Raw genomic sequence first — 19,677 nt, forward strand, 5'->3', positions numbered from 1 at the left:
CCAAGGCTGGACTCGCAGTGTCGGCACAGCCTGACACTTTGCCCTGCACTGAGACCCCTCTCACACCTGACCTTCTGGTTTGCCCCGTGCACCCTAATGACGGTGACACGACCGTCTGGCCACGAGGACCAGGGTAAAGTCACCAAGTATCCAGATCCACGGGGCTGGGGTCCCCAGCTGAAGCTTCCTTCCTGAGAGTGCAGCCTCCTAGGCACCTCAGCAGGGAGGAGTGTCCCAGGTGCGCAAGATTCTGGAGGGGAGAGGTGAAGTTTCAGGGGAAGAAATAGTGAGACACACGCCCTTGGGAGTTTGCTCAGCACATTCCACACCAATTCACAGCCCAGGAAGCTGACTTTCCCTAAGGCTCTGGTTCCAGGTGGAAGCAGAGATGGGCATGAAGAAGTGCTGCCGCCTTGTGGACATTTCCTGTAACTACAACTTTAGCACCTGCACTTACTGGCACCTCCAAGTCACAAGGCCTGTGGGGCTGTTAACGACAGCTGCCCTCAGGAAAGGACCTGGGTGAGTACTGCGGAAATGGATTGCAGTCACAACTGGCTTTGAAGAGGCCAATTACAAGGTAAAATTTCCATATATCCTTTAAGGTAAAGAAAAAAGAATAAAAATCCCCAAATGGCCAGAGAACAAGATGTTCTATATCCCTAAATATGACAGGGTAAGTGCTAATCCAAATGACAGCAAGAGATCAGTCTCCCCTCAGAATGGCCAACTCACAATTCTACAAACAATTAATGCGGGAAACGGGTAGAAGAGTGAACCCCCTAACATGGTCTTGGAGTGGACATTAGCAACAGCACTAGAAAGCTTGTTTGTCCACATGCCAGAAAAATAAGATTTCAAGAGAAGGGAGCCCGTGATCTGACATACCCACACCTGGGCCTATATCCCGAGAAAACCACCATTCAGAAAGACACGTGCACCCCCCCACCCCCCATTCACTGCAGCACGACTTATTATAGCCGAGACACAGGACCTGCAAGGTATCTCTGGACAGATTAAAAGTTAAAGAAGATGTGGTGCATATATACAATGGAGTATTACTCAGCCATGAAAAACGGCCACTGAAATGATGAAGTTATGCCAGTAACGATCACAAGGATGGACCTTGAAGGAATACAGCCTAGGCGAACTCAGCCAGACAGAGAAAGAAAAAAAGCATATGATATCCCTTCTAGGCAAAATAAGAAAAGAGTAACAAAGGAACAAATTTACACCACAAAGGTGACTGTCAGAATTCAAACAGAAACAGAAGGTTCCAAGAAAACGTGAAAGAACAAGGATGAATTAGTAGGTCAGGGTTAACACACACCAAGAAATCCATATCTGTAATAGCAAATTGAGAAGGATTCTATCTGTCCTTTCTTCCTTCCAAATAGACACAGAAATTTGTACCTCTAACATATACAGAAAAATCTCTATCTGTAATAGATAATCCAAAATCATTATTTCCTTCCTTCCCACCACATATACACAGAAATCTGTATCTCTAATAGATTCTCAGGAAGAACCTGATATTCAACACAGGGTACTTTGCTCAACCTTCTGCAATAACCTCTATGGGGAAAAAAACCTCCCAAAAAACCAGATAAGCTTTATTTATATATCATTAGTGAATCACGTGGTTGTACCCTGAATATAAGCAAAAAACTGCAAATCAACTATACTCCAACGTAGCACAGGCATGAGACTAGAGAAAAGAAATAAAAAGCAATGCCTAGCTTACCCCCTCCCACCTCCCTGACTTGGGCTGCTCTCCCATTCCGGGAGCCTGAGCAGGCTTGGGTCTCATGCCTGGACTCATCTGGGGTCAAGGCAGCCAGGCTGAGACAACCAAAATTGAGATGGACAACCCTGCAATTTTGGCTCCACTATGTACAACAGCCAAGACAGAAAAGCAAGTTAACTGTAGAAGCACAGGTGAAGGGATACACAATGGGGTAGGGTACGTGTATACAATGCGATACATCTCAACCATAAAGAAGTAGGAAAAAGTGCCAAGCCCAGCATCAGGAAAGAAAGTAGAGATGATCATTCCAAGTGAAGTAAGAGAGACAGGGAGAGACTAATACCATATTATATCACTTCTAGGTGTAATCTAAGGATGGATGTAAGAGAACTTACTGCTTGGAGACACAGATTTAGAAAAGAAACTTCTGGTCACTAAGATATAAAGATGTGGGGCATGGAGAAATGAGCTGCCTCAGACTAATATATGCACACTACTATTGATAAAACAAGTGACCAGGACCCACCATGTAACAGAAGGAAACACACTCCACACTCTGTATTAACCTATAAAGAAAAAACCCAACAAATCACATATACAACTATGCAGAAGTGAAACAATGTGTTGTAGAAGGAAAAGGAAAAACAAAACACTCATGAGATTGTAATTCACCTGTATGCTCCAGTTCAAATGATGGGATGAAAACAGATAAAACAGAAAGGATATTCCTACTCTATTCCCCTCAGGGCATAGTGACTTGCGGTGTCACATCCCTGGAGCCCGACTGGTTCGGATGCCAAGGCTGGAGGGTCCTGGGGCAGAGCGAGCTGGGAGCACGTAGAAGGGGGTGCGTCCCCAAAATGAACCTGGAGTTCCTGTTTCCCTCTGGAGAGACCCCACCTCCAGATACAGCAGAATAAACTAAGAGATTGGAAGTAACATAAACACATTTATATATATACCAAATAGAGGATTAAAAAGTACCTGCTGAACAGCAGAGGGAAGTTTACCGAATATACTGTAATCACCTATATGTAAAAAAGAACCCTAAAGGGAATAAACATCTAGGTATAACTGAATCTAGTTCCTGCACACCTGAAACAAACAACATCAGAAGTCGACCCTATTCCAACAGAAAATAACAAGGAATTTACGGGAAGAAAAAAGAAAAAGCATGCGGCAGGAAGAAGTGCTGCCTCCTTGTGGCCATTTTCTGTAATAACACCAGGAAGAGCCTTGCCATTGGGCATTTAACATTCACAAGGATCCAGGGACTGTGAGTAAAAAACAGCTGCCCTTGAAAAATGTCCTAGGGGTTGTCATCGAAAAAGAATCCAAAGGATGGCAGGCGTTAAGCCAATTTCAATATGTGAGTTTAATTCACAGTCTTTTAAAAAGTCACATGAAAAAATGTCAACATCACTAAACAGAGAAATGCAAATCCAAGCTACAGCAAAATATCACATCACACTGGTCAGAATGGCCATGGCCAAACACTCCACAAACAATCAATGCTAGAGAGGGTGTGGAGAGAAGGGAGCCCTCCTGCAGCGTTCTTCACAATCACACAGTACGTCCAGTAGGGCGAAGAGTATGGATGTTCATTTGAAAAATAAGACAGAAGGACCTTAGGACCCAGCAATCCAATACCTGGGAATAAATCCAGAGAAAACCTAAAATTTAAAAGCATGGGTAACTGTCGATCTTGGTTCTACTAGCCAAGACAAGAAAGCAGGCTAATCAGAGAAGGACAGATGAATGGATACAGAAGATCGGGTACACACACAAGACAATATCACTCAGCCATAAAAAGGATGACATGATGCCATGTCCAGCAACAAGGAAGTAGAGAGGATCATAAAAAGCGAAGTCAGAGGAAGCAGGGCAACTATCATATGGTATCACTTAGAGGTGGAGTCTAAAAATGGATACAAATGAACTTCTTTACCAAATAGAAAGGGCCTCTTGCCTGGAAAATCCCATGGACGGAGGAGCCTGGTAGGGTGCAGTCCATGGGGTCGCTAGGAGTCAGACACAACTGAGCGACTTCACTTTCACTTTTCACTTTCATGCATTGGAGAAGGAAATGGCAGCCCACTCTAGCGTTTTTGCCTGGAGAATCCCAGGGATGGGGAAGCCTGGTGGGCTGCCGTCTATGGGGTCGCGAAGAGTCAGACACAACTGAAGCGACTTAGCCGCAGCAGCAGCAGGACATAGCAAAGCACCTTACGGTTACCAACAAGGAAAGGTGGTGGGGTGAGAAATGAGCAGGTGTAAATGAACATACACACACTACTCTTTATAAAATAGTCAGTGAGGACCCTTAATCAACACTGCATAATAAGCTATAAGGGAACACAAAAAAGGACATGTCCACATTTATGCAAAGGGAATCATGTTGCTGTACACCCAAAACAAAGATCCCCCCCCACCCCAAAAAAAACCACATCCTACAACATTGCAAGTCACGTATACACCAATATGAAATACAAATCACAAAAAGAGAATGCCGACTCTATTCCCCTCGGGCCTTGGTGCCCTGGGCTGCTGGCACATCCCTGAAGCCTGGGCAGGCTTGGTTCCCAAGGATGGACAGTCATGGGGCTGAGGGAGCTGGGGAGGATGTACCAGCCAATGAGCCCTGCCCCGTGGACCTGGCGTGCCTGCTCGCCTCTGCAGGGGCCCACAACCTCCAGATCCACGGGATCTTCCTGCTGTGAAACTACGCCTACTGCACCCAAAGGATGTGGAGCCTCTGGGCTGGAAGAGCTTTGAAAATCCCGTGGGCTCCATGTCTCCTGGTGTTGGGGTTCCCACCTCTAGCCTCTTCCTTGGGGTCGCCCCACCTATGGATGAAAGTACCCTCCACAGAGTGGTGTTGCAGGAACTGGTATTTGTCCAGGGGATGGGGGAAGGAAGAAGGAATGGGACGCAAGCCTTGGTTGTTTCTCCTGGCACTTTCCACTCTGACAATCCAGGAACAGGCCTTTCCGTAAGGCTCTGGTTCCCCCAGTAAGCAGGGTTGGGCATAAAGACATGATGCCCTGTGCCCATTTCCCGTAACAACAACTTTGAAGCCATTGCTGATGGGCACTTACATTAACAGGGCCTGCAGGGCTGTAAGTAAAAAAGATCTGCCCTCAAGAAATGTCTTAGGGGAGGTCATTGGAAAGATATTCAAAATAGGGCAGGATTTCAAGAAGCCATTTTCAGTACATAAGTTTAACTCACACAGTTTCAAAAAATCACATGAAAAGATGTCAACATTGCTAAATATGAGAGAAATGCAAATCAAAACTTCAATGCGTTATCACCTCACACTGGTCAGAATGGCCACAGGCAGATACTCTACAAACAATAAATGCTGCAGAGGGTGTCAGTGTTCGGAAATTTGTGGACCAAATCATAGCTTCATGCCTATTGAAAAAGGCATTAAAGAGAAGAGAGTCCTCCTACACTGATGCTGGGAATGGAAAGTGGGGCAGCCACTGTGGAGGACACTGGGCAGAAGAAAACGAGGATAAAATCAGAGCACTCCTGACGCCGCACACAAGACAAACTGCAGACAGATTAGGGCCTAAATAAACGGACAGATGCAACGAAACTCTTAAGGAAAAAAGCAGAATACACATTGACATAAAATGCAGGAAGTTCTTTTTTGATCCATTTCTTAGAATCAGGATAAATAAAACAGAAATAAACAAATGGGACTTAATAAACATTTAAAGTATTTGCACAACAAAGGATATGTGCAATGAAAGAAAAAGACAATCCTCAGAATGGAAGAAATGCTTGCAAATGAAGATACCCACGGGGATGTGTCTCCACCACATACGAACAACTCCCACAGAACAGTATCAAAAAACAAACAATCCAGTAAAAAATCAGCCAAGGATCTATATGCACTTTCTCCAAAGAAGGCATGGAGATGGCCATAAAGCACATGAAACGGTGCTTAGCATCACTAATTCTTAGAGAAAGACAAATCTGTTGTCCAAAGAGGTATCATCTCACATCGATCAGAATGACCATCTCAAAAAATCCACAGCAATAAACTCTGCAGAAGGTGTGGAGAGAAGAAAACCCTCCCACTGTGGGTGGGAATGTAAATGGATACATCCACTAGGGAAGACATTATGGAGGTTCTTTAAAAAACTGAGCATTGAAGTACCAAGTGATCCAGCAATCCCATACATATCTAGGCATAGATCGAGAAAAAAAACAAACGTTTAAAAGATATTTTCACCCCAACAATCCATGGTAGCACTAGGTTCAATAGCCAAGACAAGGAAGCAACTTAAGTGTACAAGGACAGATGAATGGATACAGAAGATGGAGTTATACACAATACAATATTACTCAGAAATAAGCAAGAATAAAACATGCCGTATCCAGTTCCTGGGAAGAAACTAGATGTGATCATACTAAGTGAAGTAAGTGAGAAAGGGAAAGCATCGTAGGATCTCTTTTCTAGTGGAATCTAAAAATGGATACAAAGAACGTCATTACAAAAGAAGAATGGTCTCACAGACTTGGAAAAGAATCTCATGGTTACCAAAAAGGAAAGTTGAGAGGGGGCAGGGGCAATTAGCTGTGTCATATTTATATACATATCTTAAAACAGGTGCTGAAGGGCTTCTAATAGTAACAGGTCCGACAGGGCTGTAATGACACCTGCCCTCAAGAAATGTCCCGGGGCAAATCATCAGAAAAGAATTCCAAATTCCAAAAAGGGCCAAGTTCCAAGAAGCCAGATTCAAGAGGTAAATTGTGTTCAGAAGGTGTAAAATAATAAAAGCACATGGAAAGATACTCTACATTGATAATGATCAAATCAATGCCAATCAAACCACAATGAGGTATCACCTCACACTAGTCCCAATGGCCATCATCATGGAAAAAGATCTACAGAAAATAAATACTGCAGAGGATGTACAGGAAAGGGAATCCTCGCACAATCTTGGTGGGAAAGTAAATGGTAAATATCATAAGTATCACACACAAGTGGAATCATCATTTCACACCAATGAACTAATTTACAAACCAGAAAAAGCCTCTCACACTGAGAAAACCAAAATATGGTTATCAAAAGAAAAGTTAAAAGGGAGAGATAAATTAAGAGTTTTGAATTAAAACATACACACTAACATCAAATTGATAATCAGCTAGGACCTACAGAATAGAACAAGGAACTCTCCTGAACAAGCTGTAATAACCTATATGAAGGAAAAAACAGAGAAAGAATAGATACACCCCCAGGTAAAATCAAATCGAGTTCCTGTACACCTAAAACTAACAAAACAATGGAAATTAACTCTGCTCCAACAAAAAATAAAAATTAAATCACCTCAGCTTGGTGTAGGGAAACCAGACAGGGGTGGCCCCGGTGATTAGATGTGTGATGCATTACGATAGTAAATGACACCCCAAGATGTCCTCACTCAGCAGAACACAGAGCAGGAACCCACTGGAAGCTGCCTGACTTCAAATGAATGTGACAAGAGGAAGAGAAGAAAAGGGACCATAGGTCAATCAGGGCAATACTCTTAATTCAGAGGATGAGAATCTCAGAGGAGATGAGACACGCTGCAGGTAAAGAGCAGACAGCAGGTCTCCAGGTACAGGATCCTGACCCGTGCGGGTGGGGTGAGACCCACACAATCCCCAGGACTGAACCGGGACACACGTCCTCAGTCTCCAAGGCGACACCTCCTCCCCAGTCCCTGCACCTGGGGCCCCGAGACCCTTGGTTAGGACACCAGGTCTCTGCTGGTTGGACCCCTAAGGTGGAAACGAGGGGGTTCCCGTAACCTCCTGGGATGGTAGAAAGAAGGGTAGGGTCGGTCTCCTCTCCCCACATTGTCCCACAGAAGTCCTCCCCTTTCCCTTTGGTTCTGTGATATTAACTGTTTCTATGGCTGTCATGATCATGTTGAAGGCACCACTTTGGTTCTGGCAGGCTCGGTCCTTTCTTGTCCCGCTGAGGAGCTGAGAAAACACACCAGACGCAGGGCTGGAAGACGAGGGGCAGGTCTGGTCTCTGCTGAGTAGGACGGTCGACCTGAAGGAGGTCACGGCAGCAACCTCACCTGATTCCACTGGCTTTTTGCCTGATCCACATGCCCTGCAGTCAATCCACCAGATGCCTGCCCCCCTTCTCCCCATGTTCATGCTGGAATAATTACCAGGTAGCTCACCTGAGGAGTCCCCAGGAGCCCCAGGGAGGGGGAACCTCGCAGGGGTAAAGAGGCAAACAGGTACAGGCCTGTGTAAAGTGAATACACTTAAGTATTCATTCCTAAACACAAGTGAAGCTCTCACGTGTTCTTCCCTCTTTCTTAGCTTTGTGTGTGGGGTCTCCCCGCACACGATCCTGACCATGCAGAGGGGGTGAGACTCACACAGTCCCCAGACCCCCCACCTGGGGTCACATGTCCCCTCGGTCAGGACACCATGGCTGTGGTCAGCGGGCCCCCAGTGTGTAAACCAGCCAGGCCCCTGGGGCCTCCTGGGACCCTAGAAAGAAGTGAAGGGTCCTCTCCTCTCCCCACAGTGGTCCCTGAGAAGTCAGGCCCCTCCTGTCTTCACTTGGTTCTGTGTGATCTTTTGCTGGTTTGAAAGCTCGTGCTAGAGTTGAACACACTACCTTGGTTCTGGCAGGCTCTGTCTTTCCTGTCCTGCTGAGATGATGAGGAAACAGGAGAGCTGGGCTGAAGGACAGGGGGCAGCCCTGTTCTCTTCTGAGGAGAGTCGACCGGAAGGAGATCACAGCGGCAACTCACCTGCTGCCCATTGACTTCTTGCCCGATCCCTGGAATCAGCTCAGCAGGTGAACCTGCCTCCCTACTCAACCCAAATGTGCTGGAAAATTCACAATTTGTATGGAAATACAAAAAACCTCGAATAACCAAAGCAATCTTGAGAAAGAAGAATGGAACTGGAAGAATCAACCTGCCTGACTTCAGGCTCTACTACAAAGCTACAGCCATCAAGACAGTATGGTACTGGCACAAAGACAGAAATATAGATCAATGGAACAAAATAGAAAGCCCAGGGATAAATCCACGCACCTATGGACACATTATCTTTGACAAAGGAGGCAAGAAAATACAATGGATTAAAGACAATCTCTTTAACAAGTGGTGCTGGGAAAACTGGTCAACCACTTGTAAAAGAATGAAACTAGAACACTTTCATGGAGAAAGCAATGGCACCCCACTCCAGTACTCTTGCCTGGAAAATCCCATGGATGGAGGAGCTTGATAGGCTGCAGACCATGGGATCTCGAAGAGTCAGACACGACTGAGCGACTTCACTTCCACTTTTCCCTTTCATGCATTGGAGAAGGAAATGGCAACCCACTCCAGTGTTCTTGCCTGGAGAATCCCAGGGACGGGGGGCCTGGTGGGCCACCGTCTATGGGGTCGCACAGAGTTGGACACAACTGAAGCGACTTAGCAGCAGCAGCAGCAGAACACTTTCTAACACCATACACAAAAATAAACTCAAAATGGATTAAAGATCTAAACGTAAGACCAGAAACTATAAAACTCCCAGAGGAGAACATAGGCAAAACACTCTCCGACATAAATCACATCAGGATCCTCTATGACCCACCTCCCAGAATATTGGAAATAAAAGCAAAAATAAACAAATGGGACCTAATTAAACTTAAAAGCTTCTGCACAACAAAGGAAACTATAAGCAAGGTGAAAAGACAGCCTTCAGAATGGGAGAAAATAATAGCAAATGAAGCAACTGACAAATAACTAATCTCAAAAATATATAAGCAACTCCTGCAGCTCAATTCCAGAAAAATAAATGACCCAATCAAAAAATGAGCCAAAGAACTAAATAGACATTTCTCCAAAGAAGACATACAGATGGCTAACAAATACATGAAAAGATGCTCAACATCACTCATTATCAGAGAAATGCAAATCAAAACCACAATGAGGTACCATTTCACTCCAGTCAGAATGGCTGCGATCCAGAAGTCTACAAGCAATAAATGCTGGAGAGGGTGTGGAGAAAAGGGAACCCTCTTACACTGTTGGTGGGAATGCAAACTAGTACAGCCACTATGGGAACAGTGTGGAGATTCCTTAAAAAATTGGAAATAGAACTGCCTTATGACCCAGCAATCCCACTGCTGGGCATACACACTGAGGAAACCAGAAGGGAAAGAGACACGTGTACCCCAATGTTCATCGCAGCACTGTTTATAATAGCCAGGACATGGAAGCAACCTAGATGTCCATCAGCAGAGGAATGGATAAGAAAGCTGTGGTACATATACACAATGGAGTATTAGCCATTAAAAAGAATACATTTGAATCAGTTCTAATGAGGTGGATGAAACTGGAGCCTATTATACAGAGTGAAGTAAGCCAGAAAGAAAAACACCAATACGGTATACTAACGCATATATATGGAATTTAGAGAGATGGTAATGATTACCCTGTATGTGAGACAGCAAAAGAGATACAGATGTATAGAACAGTCTTTTGGACTCTGTGGGAGAGGGAGAGGGTGGGATGATTTGGGAGAATGGCATTGAAACATGTATAATATCATATATGAAACGAATCTCCAGTCCAAGTTCGATGCACGATACTGGTTGCTTGGGGCTGGTGCACTGGGATGACCCAGAGGGATGGTACGGGAAGGGAGGAGGGAGGGGGGTTCGGGATGGGGAACATGTGTATACCTGTGGCGGATTCATGTTGATGTATGGCAAAACCAATACAATATTGTAAAGTGATTAACCTCCAATTAAAATAAATAAATTTATATTTTTTAAAAAAATGATTTGAAACAGAAAAAAAAAAGAAAATTGGAATGATTGCCAAGTAGCCCACCTGAGGAGCCTCCATGCCCCAGGGAGGGGCAACCTGGCAGGGGGAAGAGACTCAGAGCCCACCGAAGCCCCGACCCCGGGAGGGCCATGGATCCCCTCAGAGAAGAGCACGCTGCCCAGAGCAGCCACCTTAGCGCCAGACCCCAGATATCTGAGCGCTGACGTTCAGACACAGGCATGGAGATTTCCAGGACAGAGGCAGGCCAGGTCTCTACCCAGGTCTCCATGTCCTAGCGCACAGAACAGGGTCGGGTCTTGTGGGGAGCGAGCTCCGCCCCTGGCAAAGGTCTTGAGGAAGGAGGCTTGACATACGCAAAGGCGGGATCAAGCCTCAGGAGTCTCCCTGGAAATTCTCGAGCAATCTACCCCCAAAACCAGAGTCTGCCTACTTTCTGCTTTGTGCTTTCACCTACACCTCTGACTTTCCGGGGGGCTGTCCCCCACTACCTCTCTCTGAAAAAAGAGTTAGCTTACAGCTCCAGTTAATAATTCCTGGGTGTGACAGTGTTTCAACCTACAAACTCCTTTGGAAGTCCTCTAGCCTGCCTAAATAGGTTTTTTCCAGCAACTTGTGATTGTTCAGAGCCTCCCAACTGTGAGAGGCAGGAGATGTTCTAAACTGTCTAAACATAGATTCCTTTGAGTAGTTAAAAGATTGATTAGAGATTGTATTGGTGAAGGGTTTTTCACTTGTTGGGCCAATGTTTGCTGCTAAGTCTCCATATCCCTTACCTACTGTGTCCTTGGCGGTGTATTGATTGATATAATGGATGTATAGAAATGTAAGCAGTGGCCTCAATGTTTGTAATCTTGGACCCTTGAGTTAATTCTTTTCTTGATTGAGCCCACCTCACCTTTGCCCTATAGGAATGCAACTTTCTCCAGTGCTTTTTGGAGGCTGGCGCCTGACTTTAGAATAATCACCTTTAGAGCAAAATAAGTTTCTTAAAATGTTAACAGGCTTCCTGGCCAGAAAATGATGTAAATCACCTAAACTTTTGCATATGATAAGTTTGAAAGCCTGGCTTCGATAAGGATCAGGAACTGCTGTCTTTGCATGACTCTACCCCTTCCCCCATTATCCTCTATGCACAACTTAAGGTATAAAACTACTTTGGAAAATAAAGTATGCCCTTTTGTTCACCGGAATTTGGTCTCCCCATGTCGTTCTTTCTTTCACCTTCTAGCTGAACTTTTCCTCTGAGGCAGGGAAGCTCGTCAAGCCTACTAATTTTGCCTGGGCTTCTAAGATCTGACCGGGGAGGCCTTAGTGTCTCCTCTCCTTCGGGAGAACGGGAGGACGCCTGCGGCCTTCGTAGGTGACGTAAATTCCCTGCTTTGGAATTTTATTCAGCCTCTTTTCTTCACTGAATTTCTTCGCTGAGCTATCCTTATTTCACCACTCTTTATATCCTTAATAAATGTTTAATTAAGCAGTTGTTTCCTGATCCTCGCCAACGCCGTCCCCGCTTCGAATTCCCTAGATCAGCCGGGGCTGGTCCCCGGCAAGGTCTAAATGAGCTCATTATAGAAAGCACACTGTCATGTGTAAACATCATCAGTGTAGACAGGACTTGGAGAGGTCTAAATCCACCATGTAGACAGACCTTGGTCAGGTTTAAACTAGCTTAAAGCTGCTCTCCCAGGACGCACAGGTCACACACATGCAGGGTCTCTCATCTTTGGACAGGGAACTCCCCCTCGCGTGGGAACTAGGATGTACATTTCTTGAAGAGTTCACCCTTGGCCCACATCAGGGCAGGGTGAAACTGAAAGAATCTGTGTCATTGATCATTCCGACAGGCAAAACAAAGTGTTACCAATTGCTTTGGCCACGTGATGGTCAGTGTCTCACTGTATCTCACTGTTCGTTGAACCCAAGGTAGGCAAGGCGCGAGCAGGGAAGCTGCAAGAAAACCTGGGGAGCCGTAGGAACTGCAGACTCGTTTAATCTCTCCTGACTGGTGCAGGGGCTGGAACAGCAGACTCGCTGTATTCTCTGGTCTGGTGGTGATCCAGCGGACGCAGCCATAACACAGCCGCAAGGGCTCTTCTGGTGGATCTTACTGATGTTTACAGAGCAAAAGTGGTCTCCGGCCAAGCCGGTACCTCGTGAAGCGCATGCGCTGTACTGTAAGTGCGCTCAGCGGATACGTAACCATGTATTTACAAAACATGGGGCCAGAACGAGAGGTTGTGGGGTGAGAGAGCCTGACATCGCCATCTTAGCTAATTTGCTTTTTTCCTACCTTCAGGATCCATGGGAGAGGCAGGAATTTTTTATAGTATGCAGCCCAGTGTCGTGTAAAGGCACACAGGGTGTGGCATGATTCCAGCATCCCAGGCTTCCAGCAGGAGGTGACCACTCTGGAAACCTTTTGGAAAAGTATATTCTTTATCAGAATAAAAATGTGTTGTTGAAATTTCAACCATACTAGTTATTATTTGCAATCTAACATATTCTTAAAAGCTTGGCACCCTGATTTTTGCGGTCCCATTAGTTCCTTTGGTTCAGATTTTCTAGGTAGAAACCAGCCATCATTTCAAACTAGTTTCTTCTAATTCTGTTATTACCATTGAATGAAAGGTCACACTTGAAAGAAAATAAAAGCAAATTCCTGCAAACAATGAGTGACTCAAAGAGCACACGAGCCACAGGTACTTTTTCTTCTAACAGTTTCATTTCTCCTCAAGAAGAAAACAGAAAAAATTGCCACCCTCCCCCAGATTTTTTGCTTCTTTGATCAAACTGAACTAAATGAAGTTGACACTCATATCAATAGGTAACAGTCTTTGAGGTTTGATATGTCATACCAGGGAAACAGGAAATGGCAACCCACTCCCATGGACAGAGGAGCCTGGAGGGCTACAATCCATAGGATTGCAAAGAATCGGACACCATTGAAGCGACTTAGCACCAGGGAAACAGGGCCTGGAGAAAAGGGAATGCTCCTGCACTGCTGGAGGGAAACTACACCCTAAAATTAAGGCTAAAATTCAAATTGGACTTAATTATGACAGTGTGTCGGAGAAGACAATGGCACCCCACTCCAGTACTCTTGCCTGGAAAATCCCATGGACAAAGGAGCCTGGTAGGCTGCAGTCCATGGGGTCGCTAAGAGTCGGACAGGACTGAGTGACTTCACTTTCACTTTTCACTTTCATGCATTGGAGGAGGAAATAGCAACCCACTCCAGTGTTCTTGCCTGGAGAATCCCAGGGGTGGGGGAGCCTGGTGGGCTTCCGTCTATGGGGTCGCACAGAGTGGGACACGACTGAAGCGACTTAGCAGCAGCAGCAGCATGACAGTGTGTGGTTACATGGAGTATGAACCAAGGGTCTACATATAGCAGGCAATATGTGAAGGCAAATTTGATATCTCGCATGTGAGAGTAAAGGTTTCTTGTCAGATCTGCAGCCAGTATGCACAGATTCTTTAGAATACTGCATGTATGTTTTAGAATTATAGCTTTGTCTTGATGCATGGCTAGGAGTGGAATTGCTGGATCATATGGTAACTCTATTTTAGTTTTCTGAGGAACCACATGCTGTTCTCTACAGTGTCTTCACCAATTTAAATTCCCACCAACAATGTCCAAAGGTTCCCTTTTCTCCACACCCTCTGAAACACTTGTTACTCGGAGATTTCTTTATGATGGCCATTCTACTGGTGTGAGGTAGTACCTCATTGTAGTTTTGATGTGCATTTCTCAAATAATTAACAATGAGGAGCATTATAGGATGATTCTTTAAATTTCAGATTTGTAAAATCCGTTAAGTGTAACATGTCAACTTGACAATTTTTTTTACAGATAAGGATTTATTAAATATTTGGTTATTTCCTTTCTCTTAGTTAACTATAGGGACATACGTTATCATGTCACTCAAGGTGATGAGCTCCATTATGCATCTTTGAGCAGTTTTAAAGCCGTGCATTGCTCCCTTCAAAGGGAAGGCTTGTGCTGGAACCAAGGTCCACCTCCCAGTGAAAGCTGTTCCTTGCGCAAATTCAGTCACTGCCCAGGGGGCACATGGTGAGACCACCATGTCACCTGACACTTCCCACATCTCAGGCCTCGGTTTGACCATTCCATCTGAGGTGGAACAGTTTGCCCTGGTGATACAGCTTGACCTCTTTCTGTATGTCTAGGTCAATTGTTAATAATTTAGGATTAAATTTAGGATTCTATAGGATTACCAGCCCTCTAATAGCAAAATATATGTTTTAAAGTTACACCAGGACATGGGGGTTACACCATGAGCCTAAGGGAGTTTCTACGGATTTTTCTGTTCTGAGATCAAGGCCCCTTCCCCAGTTTTATGACAGCACAATTGCCAGAGACTGGATGAGCTACATCGTTGGCAGGGATTAGGGCAGAATGAAAATGCAGGAATCCTTGTGTAAGAATTACTAAGAATGTGGATGCTGACAGCACAGCCTTAAACCAAGCACAGAGCCCTCGTAAGTGCAGGAGCCCCCGACACTGTGCAGAGTGTATGTCCATGAAGACAGCCCCCAACAAAGGCTTCTGTTTTCATAGAGCCAATTTTGTGTAGTGGTGTGTTAAATGGATTTATAACTCCAAATATTTGTATCAGGGATATGTGGACACTTTTTTCTATTGAAAACTGGGGCATTTTTAATTGAAGAGTAGTGTTTATATTGTGTTAGTTCCAAGCATATAGCAAAGGGATTCAGTTATATATATATACTATATAATATACATTATATGTATAAGCATATATAATGCATGTATATAAAAAGACACCCACATACATTCTCTCAGATTATTAGGTTTCAGTGGTTTTTGTTGTTCAGTCACCCAGTCATGTCTGACTCTTTGTGACCCTATGGACTGCAGCACACCAGGCTTCCCTGTCCCTCACCATCTCCCGAAGTTTGCCCAAATTCATGTCCCTTGCATTGGTGATGCTATCCAGCCATCCTCATGCTCTGATGTCCTCTTCCTTCTGCCCTCAATCTTTCCCAGTGTCAGGGACTTTTCCAGTGAGTCAGCTTTTCTCATCAGATGACCAAAATACTGAAGCTTCAGCTTTAGCATCAGTCCTTCCAGTGAAATTCAGGGTCGCTCTTCCTTAAGATTGATTGATTTGATCTCCTTGCTATCCAAGGGACTTTTAGGAGTCTTCTCCAACACCATAGTTCAAAGGCATCAATTGTTTGGCATTCTGCCTTCTTTACAGTTCAGCTCTCAAAACCGTATGTGACCACTGGGAAGACCATAGCCTTGACTATACTGACCTTTGGCAGCAGTGCAATGTCTCTGCTTTTCAACACACTGCCTAGGTTTGTCATAGCTTTCCTGCCAAGAAGCAAACACCTTCTGATTTCATGGCTGCAGTCACCATCCACAGTGGTTTTAGATTTTCCCCTTCTATTTGCCATGAGTAATAGAACTGGGTGCCAAGATCTTAGTTTTTTTAATATTTAGATTTAAGCCAGATCTCTCTCTCTCCTCCATCACCCTCATCAAGAGGCTCTTTAGTTCCTCTTTGCTTTCTGCTGTTAGAGTGGTATTATCCACATATCTGAGGTTGTTGATGTTTCTCCTGCTATCTTGATCCCAGCTTGTCACTCATCCAGCCCGGCATTTCTCATGGTGTGCTCAGCGTATATAGGTTAAACTAACAGGGTGACAGCGGACAGCCCTGTCGTACTCCTTTCTCAATTTTAAACCAATTAGTTGTTCCATACAGTTCTGTTGCTTTTTGACCCACATACGGGTTTCTCAGGAGACAGGTAAGATGGTCTGGTATTCCCTTCTCTAAGAGTTTTCCAGTTTGTCATGATCCACACAGCCAAAGACTTTGGTGTAGTTGAAGAAACAGATGTAGATGTTTTTCTGGAATTCCCTACCTTTCTCTATGATCCAGTGGATGTTGGCAATTTGGTCTCTGGTTCCTCTTCCTTTTCTAAACCCAGCTTGGACAACTGGAGGTTCTTGATTCACAAAATGCTGAAGGCTAACATGCAATATTTTAAGCGTGACCTTACTAGCATGGGAGATGAGTGCAGTTGTCCAATGGTCAGCGCGTGCTTTGGTACTACCCTTCTTGGGAATTGGGATGAAGATTGACCTTTTCCAGTCCTGTGGCTACTGCTGGGTCTTCCAGATTTGCTGACATATTGAGTGCAACACCTTGATGGCATCATCCTTTAGGGTTTGGAATAGTTCTACTGGAATTCCATCACATCCACTAGCTTTATTAACAGCAGTGCTTCCTAAGGCCCACTTGACTTCTCTCTCCAGCATGTCTGGCTTTAGGTGGCTGACCACATCACTGTAGTAATCCAGGTCACTAAGATCTCCTTTGTACAGTTCTTCATGTATTCTTTCCATCTCGTCTTGATCTCTTCAGTATCTATGTGTCTACCATTTCTGTCCTTTATTGCGACCATCTTTGGGCAAAATGTTCCCTTGATATCTCCAATTTTCCTGAAGAGACCTCTAATCTTTCCCCTTCTGTTATTTTCTTCTAGTTTTATTCACTGTTCATTGAAGAAGGTCTTCTTGTCTCTCTGTGCTGTTCTTTGGAAATCTGCGTTTAGTTGGATACACCTCTCCCTTGCTTTTTGCTTCTCTTCTTTCTTCAGCTATTTGTAAGGCCTCCTCAGATAACCACTTTGCCTTCTTGCTTTTCTTTTTCTTTGGGATAGTCTTGTCACTGGCTCCTGTACAGTATTACGGACCTCTGTCCATGGTTCTTCAGGCACACTGTTTACTAGATCTAATCCCTTGAATCTATTCATCACCTCCCCTGCAAGTTGTACCTGGCTGGCCGAGTGGTTTTCCCCACTTTCTTCAGTTTAAGCCTGAATTTTGCTATGAGAAGCTGAGGATCTGAGCCACAGCTCCAGGTCTTGTTTTTGCTGACTGTGTATAGCTTCTCCATCTTTAGCTACAAAGAATATAATCAATTTCATTTCAGTATTGATCACTTGGTGATGTCCACATGTAAAGTCGTCTCTTGTGTTGTTGAAAAAGTTATTTGCTATGACCAGTGCATTCTCTTGGCAGAATTCAGTTAGCCTTTGCCTTGCTTCATTTTGCTCTCCAAGGCCGAAACTTGCCTGTTACTCCAGGTATCTCTTGACTTCCTACTTTTACATTCTAAACCCCAATGATGACTAAAACATCTGTTTTTTGGTGTTGGTTCTAGGAGGTTTTCTAGGTCTTCATGGAACTGAACAACTTCAGCTTCTTTGGCAGTAGTTGTCAGGGCACAGACTTGGATTACTTTGAATTTGAATGGTTTGCCTTGAAAACAAACCAAGATCATTCTGTCACTTTTGAAGTTGCTCCCAAGTACTGCATTTTGCACTCTTCTGTTGATTATGAGGGCTACTCCATTTCTTCGATGGGATTCTTGCCTGAAGTAGTAGATATAATGGTCATCTGAATTAAATTCACCCATTCCCATACACTTTAGTTCAATGATTCCTAAGATATCAATGTTCATTCTTACCATCTCCTGCTTGACCACGTCCAGTTTACCTTGATTCATGGGTCTAACATTCCAGATTCCTATGCAATACTGTTCTTTGCAGCATCGAATTTTACTTTCATCACCAGACAATCCACAACTGAGTGTCATTTCTGCTTTGGCTGAGCCACTTCATTCTTTCTGGGGCTACTAGTAGTTCTCCTCTGCTCTTCCTCAGTAGCATATTTCAGACCCAGGGGACTCATCTTTCAGTGTCATAGGTTTTCCTCCTCCAGCTCATGAGGTGCTCACAGCACGCATACTGCGGTGGTTTGCCATTCCCTCCTCCAGTGGATCATGTTTTGTCAGATTTCAGATTATTAAGCTAATACAAATACTGAATATAGTTTCCTGTGCTATAGAGTGAAGTGAAGTGTCAGTCACTCAGTCACGTCCAACTCTTTGTGACCCCATGGACTATAGCGTGCCAGGCTCCTCTGTCCACGGGTTTCTCCAGGCAAGAATACTGGAGTGGATTGCCATTCCCTTCTCCAGGAGAACTTCTCAACCCAGGGATTAAAACTGGGTCTCCTGCATTGCAGGCAGATTCTTTACTACTTGAGCCACTAAAGACACAGAAGAATTGCACAAAAAAGATCTTAATGACCCAGATAACCACGATGGTGTGATCACTCACCTAGAGCCAGACATTCTGGAATCTGAAGTCAAGTGGGCCTTAGGAAGCATCACTATAAACAAAGCTAGTGGAGGTTATGGAATTCCTGCTGAGCTGTTTCAAATCCTAAAAGATGATGCTGTTAAAGTGCTGCACTCAATATGCCAACAAATTTGGATAACTCAGCAGTGGCGACAGGACTGGAAAGGGTCAGTTTTCATTCCAATCCTCAAAAAGGGCAAGGCCAAAGGATGTTCAAACTACTACATAATTGTACTCATTTCACTTGCTAGCAAGGTAATGCTCAAAATCCCTCAAGCTAGGATTCAATAGTATAGCTGGATTTAGAAAAGGCAGAGGAAAACATCTACTTCTGCTTCATTGATTATGCTAAAGCCTTTGACTGCGTGGATCACAACAAACTGTGGAAAATTCTTCAAGAGATGGGAGTACCAGACCACCTTACCTGCCTCCTTAGAAATCTGTATGCAGGTCAAGAAGCAACAATTAGAACTGGACATGGAACAATAGACTGGTTCCAAATTGGGAAAGGAGTGTGTCAAGGCTGCATTTATCACCCTGCTTATTTAACTTACATGCAGAGTACATCATGTGAAACACTGGGCTGGAGGAAGCACAAGCTGGAATCAAGATTGCTGGGAGAAATATCAACAACCTCAGATACGCAGACAACACCACCCTTATGGCAGAAAGTGAAGAGGAACTAAAAAGCCTCTTGATGAAAGAGGAGAGTGAAAAAGTTGGCCTAAAACTCAACATTCAGAAAGCTAAGATCATGGCATCAGGTCCCATCACTTCATGGCAAATAGATGGGGAAACAGTGGAAACAGGGACAGAGTTTATTTTCTTGGGCTCCAAAATCACCACAGATGGAGATTGCAGCCATGAAATTAAAAGATGCTGCTCCTTGGTAGGAAAGTTATGACC

The sequence above is a fragment of the Bos javanicus genome, chromosome 29 (genome assembly GCF_032452875.1).
Source record: "Bos javanicus breed banteng chromosome 29, ARS-OSU_banteng_1.0, whole genome shotgun sequence".
Lineage (NCBI taxonomy): Eukaryota > Metazoa > Chordata > Mammalia > Artiodactyla > Bovidae > Bos > Bos javanicus.